The 16,765-nt window shown below is 39.4% G+C and overlaps 1 protein-coding gene and 1 non-coding gene across 2 annotated transcripts in view; one reads left to right on the top strand and one right to left on the bottom strand.

Moving 5' to 3' along the window:
- LOC139701074 (ras-like protein family member 12) overlaps positions 1 to 16,765 on the bottom strand; it is a 455,247-nt gene that overhangs the window by 162,889 nt on the left and 275,593 nt on the right. The window lies entirely within an intron of this gene.
- Positions 13,418 to 13,489, top strand: TRNAQ-UUG (transfer RNA glutamine (anticodon UUG)). The gene has a single exon. It is a non-coding gene; the product is annotated as a tRNA-Gln (tRNA).

Here is a 16,765-nt window from a genome sequence, read left to right as displayed (position 1 = left end):
GTTGAAAATTATAGGCCATTAGCACGGCAGAGGGGGTGATTATCAGGAAGGATATTGCGTTACTAATGCGTCGCCAAGTTTAAACCTGGGGAGGAGAGGAGAGTTTTAATCTGCCTTTGAGTGAATTCCAAAACAGGCCCTTCTGCGAATGATGCACTCAATTATGATTCACTTCCTGGCTTCCACGAGGAGCGAAACGGAGAAACGCCAGAGATAAGTCTTGAGGGAGAAAACGGGCGACTTTAAAAGACTCTAGAAGCTAACTTATTGCTCCTGCTCGTTCCATCTGTCTTCCTCCGACTCAAAACCCTCGCAGATCAGGATTTTAGCGAAAACCATGGGATATGGGTCAGAATATTCAGAAACGACGAAGCTCCAGTAAATAAATCAGCGGCACGTAAGTGACAGGGACTGGAAGAAGCACGGATCTAGCAACCGCTCTTAGCACCCACCACAGAGCATTCATATTTCTAGGGTCGCTAGGTTGCCTCGATTCGTGGTGCCAATCCGAAGAGAGCTGTAATTAATGACTCCATTGAGAATGTTTTCAGGAAGAAGAAATTCTAAGATTTGAAACGCATGGGCTCCAGGAAATAGGTGTGACAGACGTGACGCCAATCCGCTCAGCTTACTCAACGGTGTGAGGCGGGAGTTGTGACAATACGTGGATGAGTATGCAGAGATACTGAAGAATATAAGTGTGGGAGTTTCGTGCAAAGATTGGCAGGAATGCTGCGTCCGAGTGAGATTCATCTTTCGGCGATAGGAAAAGAACGCTCAGGGAATGTTTCAAGTGCAAGGTAAAACTAAGTGCCATGGTAACATCATTTCGGTTCGCTTACTAATAGCAAGTATCTTTGGAAATGCGCGGCAACATTGGAATGATCTTTATCACCACAAAATACGATCATATATGGGATATAAAAATCATACACCCGACAACTTATGGCTATAGGAACATCTTAGTTTCATATTTTGGGTTTCTCTTACGTGAAGGCATTTCATTACGCTTACACAAAATTTTACCCCTCAGTGAATTTTTTAAATGCTCTAATTAGTAATAATTTCGGGCGTAAGTTTATGCATTACATTTGAAAGAGAAAAAAGTAACTTGGTTTTTTCACTATAATTTACCGAAGCACGCTCCAATAAATTTATTGTGGAATTAATGAGCTTAAGCTTCAAAACTCCCTGCACAATATTTGAGCGAACACAACACGATTTTCATCTCCTAACGATAAATCTATATGTTAGGATTTCTCAATACACGCACTTTTACTTGTGTCGACAGTGATTTCCCGGGACGATCTGGTGCCCGAAAAATCGCCCATCTTGGGCTTGAAACCTGGAATCGAGCCCTCTTGAGTCTGATTAGTTTCCCAGCGCTCTATCCACGCCCCACCAATCAATGAATGGTGAGCGAATTTTACATCCTGTAAATAGAAGTAATTTCGATTCTGGTCGCATGAAGGGGGAAAAAGTTAGCTTTAAATTATTTACTGATGAAAGGAGAGGGCTCAGCTTTCCCAACCATGCACACATGCCATGTCATACAAGTTTAATGATTCATGTTTTTAACAACACTTTGCTGTTGACTTGGAGGACTATTGATTCTTGCTGCTTCGGTACGACTGAAATAGTTCATTGGGTGAGAATAGCATCTGCATGAAATTGTAAAAAAATATTTATGTTTCCATGAGAATTACCTTGAAAATAAATCACATGCTGGATGTGATTTATTTTCAAGGTAATTGTGGAAGTATTATCCTGGAAAAAAATGTGAACATTTAAGATTTGGAATACCAAAGAGTCAGCATGATAAGCGCTCATTAAAATGACTCGGAAACCGAAAGTGGATAATTAATTGGATTAGCTCCTCCTTCACTTGGAGAGATAATGAGTCCAGGAGAGCACGACTCACCACCTGCGGGCGGATATTCAACACGTATGACTGGCCCTCTAAATCAAAGTTCGAGTCTCGGCGAGAATACAAACCGATGATTCAAAGCGATCGGAGCATAGTCGATATATTTTCGCTCCTCAAAAGGAAAATTTCAATGTCAAGCATCACAGATTGTAAGAAACATTTTGGCCCAATTCCAAATACTGGAAGCAGACGTAGGCATGAGGTTTATTGGACGCCAGGCAGGGAGTCAATAATTGGAACGCATAGATATGAAGCAGGCCTACATGTGCTAGTGGGACACATGTTCATTCGCGAGGTTGAACACATTCCATTTGAAACCGATACTTTCGAAATGTAAATTGTAATTTATTCTCGAAAAAGGAGTTGTAAAAATGTATAATGTTCCAAATGGTCCTTCAGGACAATTAAAAATATATGTAGATTATAAACCTTATTGACCGAGGAGTGGGTACACACATACTATTGAGGACAAAAAAGGATGCTTCGTATTGATTCAGAAAAATATTTACGTAAATTTCGAAAAACTTTTTTTTCTAGAATTTAGGTGATACAGAAATAAATAAGCAGTTTAAAGACTATATAACTCTCTAGAAATAAATTACACAAAATTACAACCTATTGCGGTAACGATAGGATTGTATGCGCCAATGAATGGCCTCCAACCTTGCCGGGCTTAAAACCAACCGTATAGAGTGACCGAAACCATATTCATGGACGGTCACGAAGAGAATGGATAAATGCTGATGACAATTGTTGCTTCACTAATGTAAGGTTAATTCCAATACAGCTCGGTGGCTGTTTTGGAGAAAAGGAGACGACGTTGCCAATGCTGCGCAGGTGTGACGGAAGAGGAAAAAAATACCACCTAGACCTGATCTGTTCTATTCATGGTGAGCTAGTGGAGCGCTTGATGACAGGGGAGAGATATCCATCCAAGATCTCAGCGGAAGAAAAAGAATGGCATGAGTCCGAAGTGGAATCCTAGGAAGTGATTCAACAAAAAATATCAGAACAAATGAAGAATGAGGAGCGCCATTGGGCCTAGAGAGGACGCGGAAAGAACGACACAAAAGCATTTGAAGGCGAGAGAGCGTGATGTCTTATAATGCTAGGGTAACGAGTGCAGCACGAACGACAAGGGGGATTTAACTATAGGGCAAGAAGGCGGGAGGAAGGGGTGTTTTTTATTCTGTCGCAAAGGTGAGCCCAAATTAGCGCAGTGCTTAAGCGGAAAACAAGTGGCCGACTTAAAGAAAGGGTCGTTAAAAGGACAAACTGCCTGTTCCCAAGGTGTCAAAGCTCTTATTACGGTTTTAAATCTCCGAGATCCTTACAAGAAAAGGGAGAAGGCCGTTGATGTCAGAGTGGTTGAGGTGGCCTACGAGGTTTCCCGAGAGATATGAGGGAACTTTGAATCATGCAAACAAAATATTTTTCAACTTCACTCATTAGGAAATCAGGCATTAAAGTTAATGGGAGAAAAAAATTTGAATTTATGAGTTTTTTGTCAATTTACCAATGTTTTGGGCAGCTTCTGTTCTGTTACACAAAAATATACAGTAGATATATATGGGTCACGGTATTCCAGGGGGTAGAGCGTTGGATTACTGACCATAGGAGCCCAGGTTCGATTCTCGGGCAAGGCACTCTGAGCACCTGCAGCTCCACCCAAGCTATGTGATTTTGCGGTTACCAGATCTTCCTGGGAAACCACAACCGGCACAGGGAATGGAACTGGCCCCCTTACCCTGATGTGTGAATTTCACAAGCCGTCGGGCTTAGTACTGGGTGAACTCTACCATCACCTACCAAACCGACCTTCGGGTTGATATATGTGCATATATATATATATATATATATATATATATATATATATATATATATATAGGAGGATATTTCTTTGCAGCTAAGTATTCAAATGGCATGCAGAAATTATTTTGACGAATTGTGCATAGTATAGTGTGTTAATTTATGATTCCAATGACCAAACTAAAAGTGGCTTAGTTCTACAGGTATAATTCACGTAAGTCAAACGTAATTCATCACCATACAATTAAGGAAACATTAAATCTTGTTACTAAGTTCAACGCATATTATTAAAAATTAAATTGATAGAAATTCGAAGGGCTTAATATTTGTATCAAAGTTTTTCCTTAAACTATAAAAGGTCCTGAAAGTAATAGTAAGACGATTTAAGCATAGGATTTATTACCTCTTACTTCGGCAATTATTTGGTCGCTTTTGTTTCATGATTAAGTGTTAATATAGAATAGGGCACTCGATAAAAGCATGCGAACCCCATGCATGCTGCGAGCACATTATAGGTGCAAGTGTTTATTTTATGTTACTGACATTCATGAAAATTCCGTAAACTAAGTGCATTTATTTCCAATGCTTGAATAAAACTAATTTTATCAGTATTTCCCAAATTAGTGGTTATCTTTGCCTCAGTTTCACACAGTGTATGTTGTTATCTCCTAAAGGCTTAACTGGATGCAAGTAATCACCATCATATTTTAATGCATACACAAAACTAATTTAATAATTAGCTGGCTGAGTTAGGAATTTAGTATCCCATACGTGTTATTAGGTTTTCAAAGAAAATATTACATCCAACCATCTTTGGAATGATACATCTTCAAGATTTTATTTTTCATTGACATTATGATAGTAGATTCAACTTGCGGTTAGGTCCCAACATTTTTCCGAAAAAACAGGAAAGTTGGATTAAGCTCATTCTGACAGGCGATGAAATGTTGGAAGCTGTGACAGATGGGATAATATTAGGCGAACAAAGAAGAGGGAGGAAAGGAATAAGCATATTAGATAGAACAAAAGGAGGAATTGAAGTTTTTTTGCAGTATGAGGTCAGGTTGTGCTTTTAGTGAGGCTAAAAAATGTAGGGTTGTTATGTTTGTGTACATCCAAAACCTACCTATAGAGTATTTATTTGTATTTATTTATCTGTAAAAAATAATGCATATGATATATTTTTATAGCATATTTTGTGAAAATTAAAGAGTTTATTTGACCATATTTTTATACAAATATTAAACAAGCCCACACTTTAGGAAAAAGGTAAGTCATTTCGAAAGGCAAGCAAATGAGTCATTTCTTGATTTAAAAGGGTGAACTATAATTCTTTTAAAGACCCATGGAACAAATTGTACCCCAAACACCCTTACTCAGGTTATGAGTGTTCTCACGTGAAGATACACATCATAACCTGAAAATGCTAGGAAAACAATCAAGAATCGAACATTTCAATTAACTTCAACATAATTAGCAAGATGAACTGGAATATCTGACGAAAAAATACAAACTCATACTCGCAAGGAAGACTACTGAAAGAAGAACTCCAGAAAAGTACAAACAGCGTCTCAATAAGGTTTACCTCTTCCCTCTTCTCCGCACACAGATTGGTTCAAGAATGCTGCGAAGACACTCCCGTAAACGTCGATCCCGACTTGGGTCTTCTGCCCTTTTCGAAGTCCCCCTCCTCCCGTTTCTAAGCCCTTCCTCCCAGCCCATTGTCGTGAGAGAACTTTCACCGTCGCCTTCTGCGTCGGAAGAGGCAAGGAAGGATTTCATTTTCACCCTGGAGGTGGCTGGCGGGGGTGAGCGACCGACGGTGAATGGTAGGGGTGCAGAGAGGGTGAAGCGAAGGCCCGGGGAAGTGCTGCACGACAGCACCATCATCGCTTGCGGGAAGAAGCACACCGAAAGAGTTCACCTATCGCTTGGTCGCAGGTACTGAGAGCCGAGGAGTGTAGGGGCGAAGTGACTATTGATTATCGAGTTCCAGCAGCGATCTTCCAATGGATCTCATGAGGGTTTAATTTCACAGAGAGTGAGAAAATATCTCATCCAACATTTTTTTAAGTCCTAGAGGTAATTCACTGTAATTGTGCAGGTTACGAAATCACACGTTACTTTTTACATCCTTTATATTTCCTTCTGGTCTGACACGAAAAAATTATATTCCTATGCTTTTCTTTTCCTCTCATTTCCAGATACTTGCAAATAACATGAACATGTTTGAAACAGCTAATAAAAAGACTTCTATTTAAATATATGCAAAACATTTCCTTTCCCCCTTTTTCATTTAATTGCTTAATTCGCTCTTCGAGTAAATGTCGACTTTGACCGCAGTGTTAATGCTTTTATTCCCCTTTATTTAAATTAAAAACTTCGGCTGAACGTTCCATTTTCTTCCTTTCATGTGGTCGAATTTCAGATGAATTTCATTAAACTTGTCACCAATATCAATAATGGAAAGATTAGAAAGAGGATATAAAATATGGTGGCCCAAAGATTGAAACTTATAACGAATTAATCGTTACTTTTCCTAATAGCAATATAATTCGAAGGTCACAAATTTTCTGTTCATATTCCTTTGATATCACAATATGGTTTCTATTTAGATAAATAATTCAAGTAAATTTAAGAAGAAAGGAATATTTGATGAACAACTTTAAAAAACAATCGTGCATGATTAGTAGGGCACGAGTATAACTAACTGTCGAATATTTGTAACTTTAATCTATCACCTTTAGTCTCTCTATGTTTCGCGGACACAACTGTTACCCAATTCCCTGTTAACTGTACAGCTGCTAAAACTTTATATTCTTCCCAAGAATAAGTGTCGGCAAAAGGATAAACTGGAATTCCCATTTCCACCAACAAACCAGAATGAGGCAAAGGCCAAGCACCAATTACTCGTGCACGATAAAAAAATACCGTTCAGCCAATTTTCTAGGAAAAAAACTTGAGCAATACAACACTTATGGGAAGGGAAGAGATAATAAAGAAAAATGGTCACAATGTGGATAAACAAACCACTTTGCTCCCAAGCAATTATCCATCGAATCAACAGCCATGAAATTTAGGGCAAAAAATGTTCCATCCTCGAATAGCATGAAGCCTAAAACTCACAAAATGCAATTTCTTTCCTTAGCTTAAAAGAAATTTTCAGGCACATGCAATCTTAGAGCACAGTAGTTCATTTTTCAGTGAAGGCCTCAATAAGACCGCCTAATTTCCATTGTAAAAAATATAATCAACTGAAACCATAAGTACAGAAGAGGCAGGAAAATGGCGACGAAACGTAAATGCGCTCCAATTCCAGAGGGATAATTATAACATAGGATTACTTCCCATTCAATATATGAACAATTTGTTTTGCAAAAGAGAAGAAAAACAGCCTTTATTTCTGCCAATTCGAAAATAGCAAGTATTTTTATACATAAATGAAATAACCTAATACAACACATGAATATTGAAAATAGATATTGCTTAAAAATGTAATATTACAGCAAATTATAAAATTTTTACTCAAATGAAAACCATGAAATGGTTCTATCAAAAAGAGACTTTTAACTGCAAATATTGCTGCCATAGACATGCGAAAGCGATTCATTGGAATATATATATGGAGGCTATTTTTCTACATACGAGACACCTGGGCAATAAGAACATCAGAGGAAAGATAGCCGAAGTTGATAGAAGTGCTCAGGAGTAATGAAAGTAAAACGGGTTGAATGAATAATAAATGAAGGAATACTTTGAAAAGTGGGCGAAGGGAGAAAAAGATCTGTGGAAGAGACTTAAAGGAAGTTGAGGGGAGCTAGCTGAAGGTATGAAGGTTTGCTGTGGATCAAGAATGAAGGAAGTACAAGGAAGGTTAAGTATTACTGAGGAAAGTAACTACGAGAAAGATGAACTACGAGAAACAAGGAAAAAGAAATTTCCGGTGGGAGAAGCAAGGAGAGAAGGAATTGCATCAAATGAGCACGTTAAGAGCTTTAGAGCTGATGCCTAGGTGGTCTTCTCTTAAAAATAATCTTTTAAATTTATGTCTACATTTTAGCATAGTGTACTCTTTTTTCATTACTTTAAATAATGCTTTAATGCATTTTAAATATTGTATTAACACATTATCATAGTAATTTTTTGTGCTGAATATTTTCAAGCAATGCTAAAAATGCAGTCCATGTCCGTCTAGCGCATTGTTTTTAAGAAAAGAATGTTAAATTGAGTAACTTCAGGCGTGATGTGATGGAAGTCGAGCATGATCGTAGCACTTTTCCACTTGATAATTGTTTGTAAAGAGGAAAAGTGCTACAATAAGTTATTAAAAGAATATCAGTTGATTTTTGATGAAATTGTCACATAAATGCCCGTTTAATGTCACAAATTTATAGCCGAGAGTAAATTCATATTTTCATGAGTTCATTTTCATTTTCAGCTGCTCACATTTTATGTAAACTTCCGCTGACCGACGCGAGAGAACTCGTCATCGAAGAGGATCGAAAAGAGCGAACTAAGCATCGGAAATCGCTCTTCAATTTCATTCATCTCAGCACCGGACGGAGAGTCAAGAGCCCTCCATTCGCACGCTCGCGAAATCCGCGGACCTCTCCGCCGATGAGGCGGCGTCTGAAGGTGCAAATGCTCTTGTGAGTCGCTGGGAAGTGAGTGGGAGGACGGGCGAGGCAGGGAGCGGGAGAAGGGTCGCGAGGTCACTTCCAGGAGGACAGGCAAGTGTAAATTGATCCCAGAGAGTGTGAGGGAAGGCAGAAAGAGAAGAGGATATTGGCGGGGGTGCGAGGTGGTTCAGCGCCGACACTTGAGAGAAACATATGTACGCACATTCATTCCCACGGAGCCACGGCGAAAGTGCGAACTAAATAAGCGACGGTAGCGGATGTGCGATGGACTTGGGAAACAATGGAATGGGTGTTTTCGACGGGAGAGTCGCGTGGGGGTTGGCGGGGAGTGAGAGGCGTTGGGGGGGGGGGCTAGGGAAAGGGGGAATGCAAATACCTCGAGTTGCTTCGGGACGAGCGCTGGCCGCGACGCTGCCGCCGCTCAAAGAGGGGTTGTTGGGGGAGGGTTGGGTGGCGGGGAGGGGGAGTGGGAAGGACAGAGCAAGTGTGGAAATAAAGGAGACGCGGTTGCAGAAGGCCTATATTTCATCTGAATTGAGATCGCGAAATTCCTCGCCGCGTGCGAAACAATGACGATTGGAGGGTTAAAAAAAAAAAAAACTCCCGGGGACGAAAACGAGGGAGGAAAGACTCGCTTGACTGACTTGCGAACGGGGAAGAAGGCTCGCGTTGCAGGAAGCTGTGAGTCATGGCCTAGCAATGAAAGTAACAGCTTTATCAAATGCCAGCAGAGATATTTATCCGCTAAGACTTGACGTGGGGAGTTAGGAAATGAAGTGATCTAGGAATATTAAATGGGTCAATGTTGGTTAAGTTGGAAGGAGGAAAATATGGGATACAAACAGACGATCAATTGTGAGTGGATCGTGGCACTTAAATTAATCTTTCTATTCATGTTTGCACATAAATGTAAAGTGCTATTCTTTTCCGTTTTCTTGTTCGATGACTAAGGAGCAAATTACTGAATAATAAAACAAATTGAGTCAATTCCCTCACTACAAATGAATCACGATTGACTCTAATATTTTCCCTCAGCAAGAAGGAAAGATACTTGCATATTATTTCAAAGTTAATTCTGTTACTAAGTAATAACTGAATTCCACTAATGCAACGCGCCATTAACATTAATTTGCAAGGCCAAAATATTTAAATAATTAACTTTCGTGAGTTTTTCTGTCAAATATCAATCTAAGCATTAACCGCAATAATAAACACATGTAAGTGTGTGAATCTTTGCACTTTTCTTCCTTCTTTTGTAATAATCATCTGTAGCTGCGGCCAAACTCCAACATAAGAGGGCAGAACATTTTGAAATATTTGAGGAATATTTTTTGTTCAGGATTTATTTTATTGCTGTTTATATGTGTTACTTACTCACGTTACCATCACCCATAAGGCAGAAATGATTTTTATACATTTCTTAGAGTCAATGTTAACAGAGGCGAGATAACTAAAATATCTCGCTAAGTCTTAATCGGAACACGTTCAAATGAAGACAGGAAAAGTCGATGGACTGCGTGATACTTCCCATCAAGGGTCATTTCCTCCCTCACCACCACATGCCTTCCGTGGAATGAGTTTTATGTGCAATGAGTAACCTATCGGCATTCCACATTCTCCAAAGGTTTAATATCCTCGAAGCCAAAGGGGGCTCATCAAATGAAACATTTATCCCACCACTTCCTCCCAAAACGGGTCTTGGAACCTCCAGTATTTGCATTTTAATCATTTTGGTTTGAGGGACCCGCACACAGACAAAGGCTTAAATAGTCGTAAGTGTGTTGCGGCCTTAATTAGATCCGCCCTCATTAGGTTGGTTATGTGGAGTAAAGGCCTGTTTACGACAACGAGGTCGCGTATTGGCGTTTGATCTTTGACAAATGTACCATAGCTTGGAATGACAGTCAAATTATTGTCGAAAACCTAACAAACAGCAGACAATTAGATGCTCCCTTTTCAGGGTGGAAAATCAATCAATTGGCTCGTGAGAAAAGGAGGAAAGCGGTAACGGGCTGAACTGGCACCAAAATACCTCTCCTCCCTGTTGAAAACATTTGTGGAGTTGAAGCAGCGGATTCCGTTAAATTGTAACTCCCAACCTCACTTATCTCTTCACTCTTGAAAACGGGAGCCTTCTGCTCGTATTATCGTAATAATTTCACTTCCGGGGAAACTCTACGTTCTCTTCCCCTCTCCGTTTCGTCTTGTCGTGACTGCTGGTATTTATATTTAGCTTTACCTGAATACGCGAAAAATATCTTATTCCGAAATAATCAAAAGAAGCTGACTACGTCCGATTGCGACAGGCCCATGATTCAGAGAAGAGATAATTTTTGTATTTTTTATGGGCTTAAAGCTTTTTTGAAAATATAATCCATAATGCACTCATTTACCTGAATGCATCAAGTATTAAATTTAAGCAGAAGACACGGGACGATGCATTGCTTGATTATTCCTATTGTAATTTTAATGAGTGATCCCTTATATACAGTTGAATTTGTCAAAATAAAAATTGGAGTAAGTTTTTAATCTTACGAAACTATTGAATGTGGGAATTAAAACTGTTGAGATACAAGAAAAATGAATCCTCTTTGTTGTGACTTAAAGACGAGAAAGAGACAAAAATGAAAAATGGGGACAATATCAACGAATTCGAGTATTAGATTCAACCGGAGTTGATTGATCTAAAGAATCAATTATATTCATAAACACTCCTCACCCTGACACCCAGTGTGCTTAATCTTCAATGCAGCCTCTTGTTTCATAGTGTTATATTTTTTCCTCGACGTATTTTACTCAAAATCATTTGCCAAATATCTCTTTCTGGCAATTTCTCTCATGCCATAGAGAAATAATTAACTTATTATTATGTGACCCATCTAGTTTGCTATACATTTATCAAAATCATAAGGATTTATTTTAGATTTTGAAAATATTATTTCCTTGGACAATAATTGCAGCTGGTACTTCCCACCCATTGCACATGATTTTTAATGTTCAAACAAGCAGCAATATCCAAAGGAGGTTTCCGTGCTATTTCCAGTAGGTAACGTGTGCCAGTCTTTGTTGAAATAATACGGCCATGCCTATATTACGCGTAGAAATCAATGTGGGGAGAGGGGGCTACCACTTTTGGACTATGAAAGTGGATGGGAGAAAGAGGGGGGAATGGTGATATTGTTGGTGGCAACAGAACTCTGTCCCAAAACTATGGTCCCTAAATTAAGTAAGGGTTACATTGGCTTGTTTTGTGTGTTACACTATATAGGAACTCGTTCACAGACACACCTGAGAAAATACTATATATTCAAGGGGCACCTTTAGAGCGATGATCTTTTGTTAACTATGGATTAACCATCATATCTAATAATTATTAAAAAATGAAATGAGATACACCTGCATTAACCTGAGGTGATCTAAATTAACACACGAAATAAATTCTGTGGGAATAGCACCATCGAAGAATTCCATGGAGGGCATTGAAGACGTCCCTGGAGTCTTACTGTATAATTTAATAATAAAAAGAGTTATTTTTAACAAGTCAAATTGTTTTTAAATAGCCTCTGTTTCATATACTTCTCTATATCATTTAATTGCAGTTATAAATATTAAAATGATGTAATGATGACACAAAAAGAATGATTACAAACGCTTTTTGGTAAATAACGAGCCTACGACGCGTTTAAATTGCCAATTCGTATCATATTTTAGCATAGCTCCACTCTTCGCGTAAATGGCATTTACTACATAATTCACTTTCCATGGTACTTCTTGGGTCCATATGCCATGCTGTCTTCCAGACAGCTCTCTGAATCCACCCGTGCTTTCGTAAATTTCCAATCGTTTCCAGCGACTTCTTTCCTGCGTGAGAGGTTTTTACTGGTATGGTCAGTCAGTGTTCGACGCGATAGATTTTCCCCTCTCAAGTGAAAACATCCTCACTTTCATTTCTCATCAAGTCTTTTTTTTTTGACTCTTGAGTTTTCCGCTTTAATATTATGTTACTATAATGGTGACGACAGCTGAAAGGTAAAAGGAAGAGTAATGCGGACTCTCGTCACAGTTCGTCCGTTAGCCACGCATTCCACTGAATACAAACGGAATGTTGAAGTTCGAGAAATGCGGGAACAATGGCTGCGAAAGTTAAAAGATATTAAACCACATCCTTCGTGGCAAATGTATCTTCCAAATAAATAGTACAAAGCACATGCAAATAATTATTGGTCGATTCAGTGAAGAAGTTTAAATAGAAATCAGATAGTGTAGATACAGAGCTATTAACTAAGGAGTTATCAATATTAGATACCACCGAGTTTTAAATTCGGATTACTTGATCCAAACAACAGTCTTCAACGCTGACCTATTTCCTATCAGTCTACTCGGCACTTGTATTTCTCCTCGTGCTGGTGTCTTCCATGTGTATTTTTCAGTCATTTTCGTCTTCCTTCCTACATTATACCCCTGAATTAGAATGTTCCGTACAGATTTCAAGGAAAATTTTGCACTTTTTATACTCATATTCCTTATGCATATCTTTATCTCCACTCACAAAACATAAACATTTTTTAAATAACCTGAACAGGAAAAGCAGTATTTTTTTGTAACAAACGAAACATCGAAAGTCTGATCCTTTTTTAAAAATATCTGACAACACTATTTCAAAAGCACCATTTCCTGCAATAACGAATGCAAACCGATACTCCGGGTGACAACATCCCTCTCACCGTGACTCGTACATCCCCACTAAATTGCCAACCGATTAAGATTTTACCCTGATCTGCTTTTAGGCTTGTGTTTGACAAAACGTGTGTTTGGAACTTTGCACGGTTTTCAGATATTTGGAATAAGAAATCTGCACCTAACGTATATGTTTCCTCAAAAGTACTGAGATGCTCCAGATAATTGAAGCTTTAAGTTCCTATCAGCCAATTTTACGCCAAGGTGACCTCTTGAAGGGAGACATCATTAAATTGCAATTCAATAAAATTCCTTACTTATTATATTCTTAAAGTTTGGTTTTAACGTCTCTTGGGGATCGTGGGGTCCCATGGTGTAATGGTTAGCACTCTGGACTTTGAATCCAGCGATCCGAGTTCAAATCTCGGTGGGACCTTCATTTTTTCCAAACTGATATCTTTTAAAATTAAATGAGTTTCGACTGTACTAATGTAAATTTTCATTTGCTGATAGCGAAGATATTTGCTCGAAGTAGACAATCACATCTACGTGCACAAGGCCGGCAGTTACGAAGACCTAGTTGCAAGTAGAGCCCAACATGGAGGAGACTGAGAGAGTGTTAATGATTTTTAATCGCTTCGAACTAAAAAATTTAACGCCTGTTCCAGATGTTTCTGTAGCTTCACAACGTATTTCACCTAGGAAACATCATAATGGATTTGAGAGAAAGAAATTGGTGCTCCGTCGCTGTCGGTCATCGGATATAAAAATGTTCTATCTTCTTCTGAATTGGATGGCATGTATTCAAAGGCGAGGCAAATTCTGGAGATACTTTGAAGTGTTTTCCACGTACCTTCCTGGTTTAACAAATACCATTTGCACAACGATTTGCTCTTTCTAATTTATAGCATTCCACAAACCTTTCAAGCAAATTTTGGCGTGATTACTGCGTATATAGTATGTAGAGATGGCAACAAAATACGAGACTTTGTCAGGCAACATTTTATTGAGCAACCGTACTACTTACATTATTTAAAAAAATACAACTGAATTAACCGGCACTCTGAGGTAACGGTATTGCATCAGTGCCGAAGTCCTGAGTTTTCCTGCTGACGAGTACTCTTTTTAATTTATTGGCTGATACTTCTTACTCATTCAGTGCTTTTTATCTTTAACATTATGTTATAAATACTTAAGGACCCTGACCTGTTACTCTTCTCAGTTGCGTGGCTAGGGAAGGCTGCATGTCTGAGTATTAAAGCAGCTGGGTGAGCGGTTATCGTATCGCTACGTTGTCATATTAATTTAAATACGTAAAGAGTTGTTGTATATTGTTTCATTTATTTATCGTAACTACAGAGTGTTTCGATTATACTCTGCTGATATACAAAACATGGCGGCGGTAATGGGTGAAAAACTAATGTGTATATAGGTATAGTACTTAGTATGGTTAAAAATAAGTTAACTTTTGGATAGAGCAGGATTACTGGAATTCTATTTGGATATACGTTATAAAAATTCAAATACCTACCAGCATTTACTTAATGAAGATAATTCATGATATTTAATTTACATATGCGTCGGCAAAGTTCTAACAACTTATTAAGCACCGTTGAACCCTGAAATACAGTCGGTTTATAATTCCTGAAAATGAGATCAATTTTATGGAAGATAGGAACGGCCAAGAAAGGAATTACGATGGTTCTATTTTAAACATTATATCAAATGTCAACGAGGCTTAGGTCAATAACTTCGAATGCTCTCATGTTTCCATGGCCATTAGAAGATATTATACAAGCACTTATATCAATAAAATACTCCAACCCTATTTATCGTGGATAACCTAACTTTACTGGAACTTGATTGTTCACAGCTAAGGAACTCACTCTTTAAACAAATAAACATATATAAAATAGAAATTAATCAGTATATTGCTATTTTCAAAACGTTTCCCCAATTATATTAAGGTTAATGATGGTCATTGGTGACGAAAATAATAACAGAGACTGAATACAAATTAGGTCAGAGTAAAATTAAGAGAGCTCTACGTCTTACATTAATTTAAAACCGAACCGTAACAGAATGCGACTCAATAAAGGTGGGAAAATGACAGATCTAAGCATATCACAGCAATTAAGAATCCCTGAACAAGAAAACTTTGGTCGCTGGCTCCAATGTTTTGGAATCATGGCTCGCAAACAAACGGGTGGAATCACTGGACAAACCGTATAATAACTCCCACGGCACCCCAAAACAAACAAGACCAAGAAAAAATGTGCCGACCGTATTTCGCTATCCTAAACAAGAGTCGAAACGAAAAAAACGAACGAAATACAGGCCGAGAGCGTAGGAAGAGAGACGAGGAGGAGGCGGGACGGAGGAGAGAGGTTCGGACGTAACCGAGGGCCGTCGGAACCGCGAGATAATTTGGCCCGCCTCGGAAAAGCCGCGCGAATTGCAATCCCCGTTAAAATTTTGCCATTTAACGATCTTCGACTGTTTTTTGCTCCGCATACCGCCCGGATGATAGATGGCTCGATTATTAGAGAGCTAAATCTTCCGTACGAGGAGAGATCAACGCTCGAAAGTTCGCCAGGGGGAGCCTCCCTTCTTTGCAGAAAACATCCCTTCCCCCCCACCCTTTCTTTTCATGTACCTCCATCGACCCCACCCCCTTCGGCGCACTATCCACGCGCTACGCCCACCTTGCCCCCACTCCCGCCATTCCTCAGGGGCGGGGCCGAGGGGAGGGAGCAGAAGAAGGTCTCGGCGCACCCTGGGGGTCCGAATCCGCCAGGCGGCGGCAGTAGTAGGCGCGGATGAGCGCCAAAGGTCACCTTTCCTAGTCCCTTTCCTTTCACTCCAGAAGTGAGCCTACGATAGATTTTAAACGGTGAAAGCGGGGTCCTTTTATCCACCCGGGCAGGGTTTTATTCGGAGACAAAGGAGTGTTTCCGGGAATGAGTTTCGGAGTTTTGATTCGTTAATGGCAGGAAAAGAACTTTGAGCGCGTGGCAAGCCGACCGAATTTCATCATACGGCCTTTACCGTGGGTATACATACCAGATGGAAATCTGGGGATAATATAATTGAACATATTCCTCGGATCTTATTAAGACCACGGGAGAAGCTTTTATGAGAAAATCAATGAACATACTAAGTTTGCATTAAAAGTATCGATGGCAATTTTTTCCTGACGTGTTTGCGTGAAGTGCTGAATTCAGACCGTCGTTAAGTGTGCACCTGATCGAAGATCGTATTGACATTGATGATATGTCAGTGCACAAACCATTATCACTGAAAAATTGGGCGATGCGAAAGATCTACATTAAATTCGTCCAAAAGGTCTTGACGGACGACCAAGAGCAGGGTCGAGTGTCTGCTTGCCAAGATCTTCTGGAACGACATCGTGACGATTGCCCAATCACATTACAGTAGCAACTTGGTCCAGCATACTATTGCCTATTCCCAAGAGTGAAATCCTCTCTCAAATGACACCACCATGGGACCCTGAGTACCGTCAAAGAAGCTTAAGAAGCACGCTTACCCTTGAGGAACTTCCGGAATCCGCCTACCAGAGAGTCTTTTAGTCGTGTAAAAGCCGCTGGTAAAAGGTTTTCGACGGTCAAGGGATGTACTTGAAGGAATATTGAAGCATTGTAGCAATATCTGAAATGCGAGTAAATATATTCTCCCGAAAATTTTCCCGATA

Source organism: Hetaerina americana, unplaced genomic scaffold (genome assembly GCF_022747635.1).
Source record: "Hetaerina americana unplaced genomic scaffold, ioHetAmer1.1.p SCAF_11, whole genome shotgun sequence".
In the NCBI taxonomy this organism is placed as follows: domain Eukaryota; kingdom Metazoa; phylum Arthropoda; class Insecta; order Odonata; family Calopterygidae; genus Hetaerina; species Hetaerina americana.
Note: the sequence above shows the minus strand (reverse complement) of the source record. Positions and strands in the feature narration are given on the sequence as shown.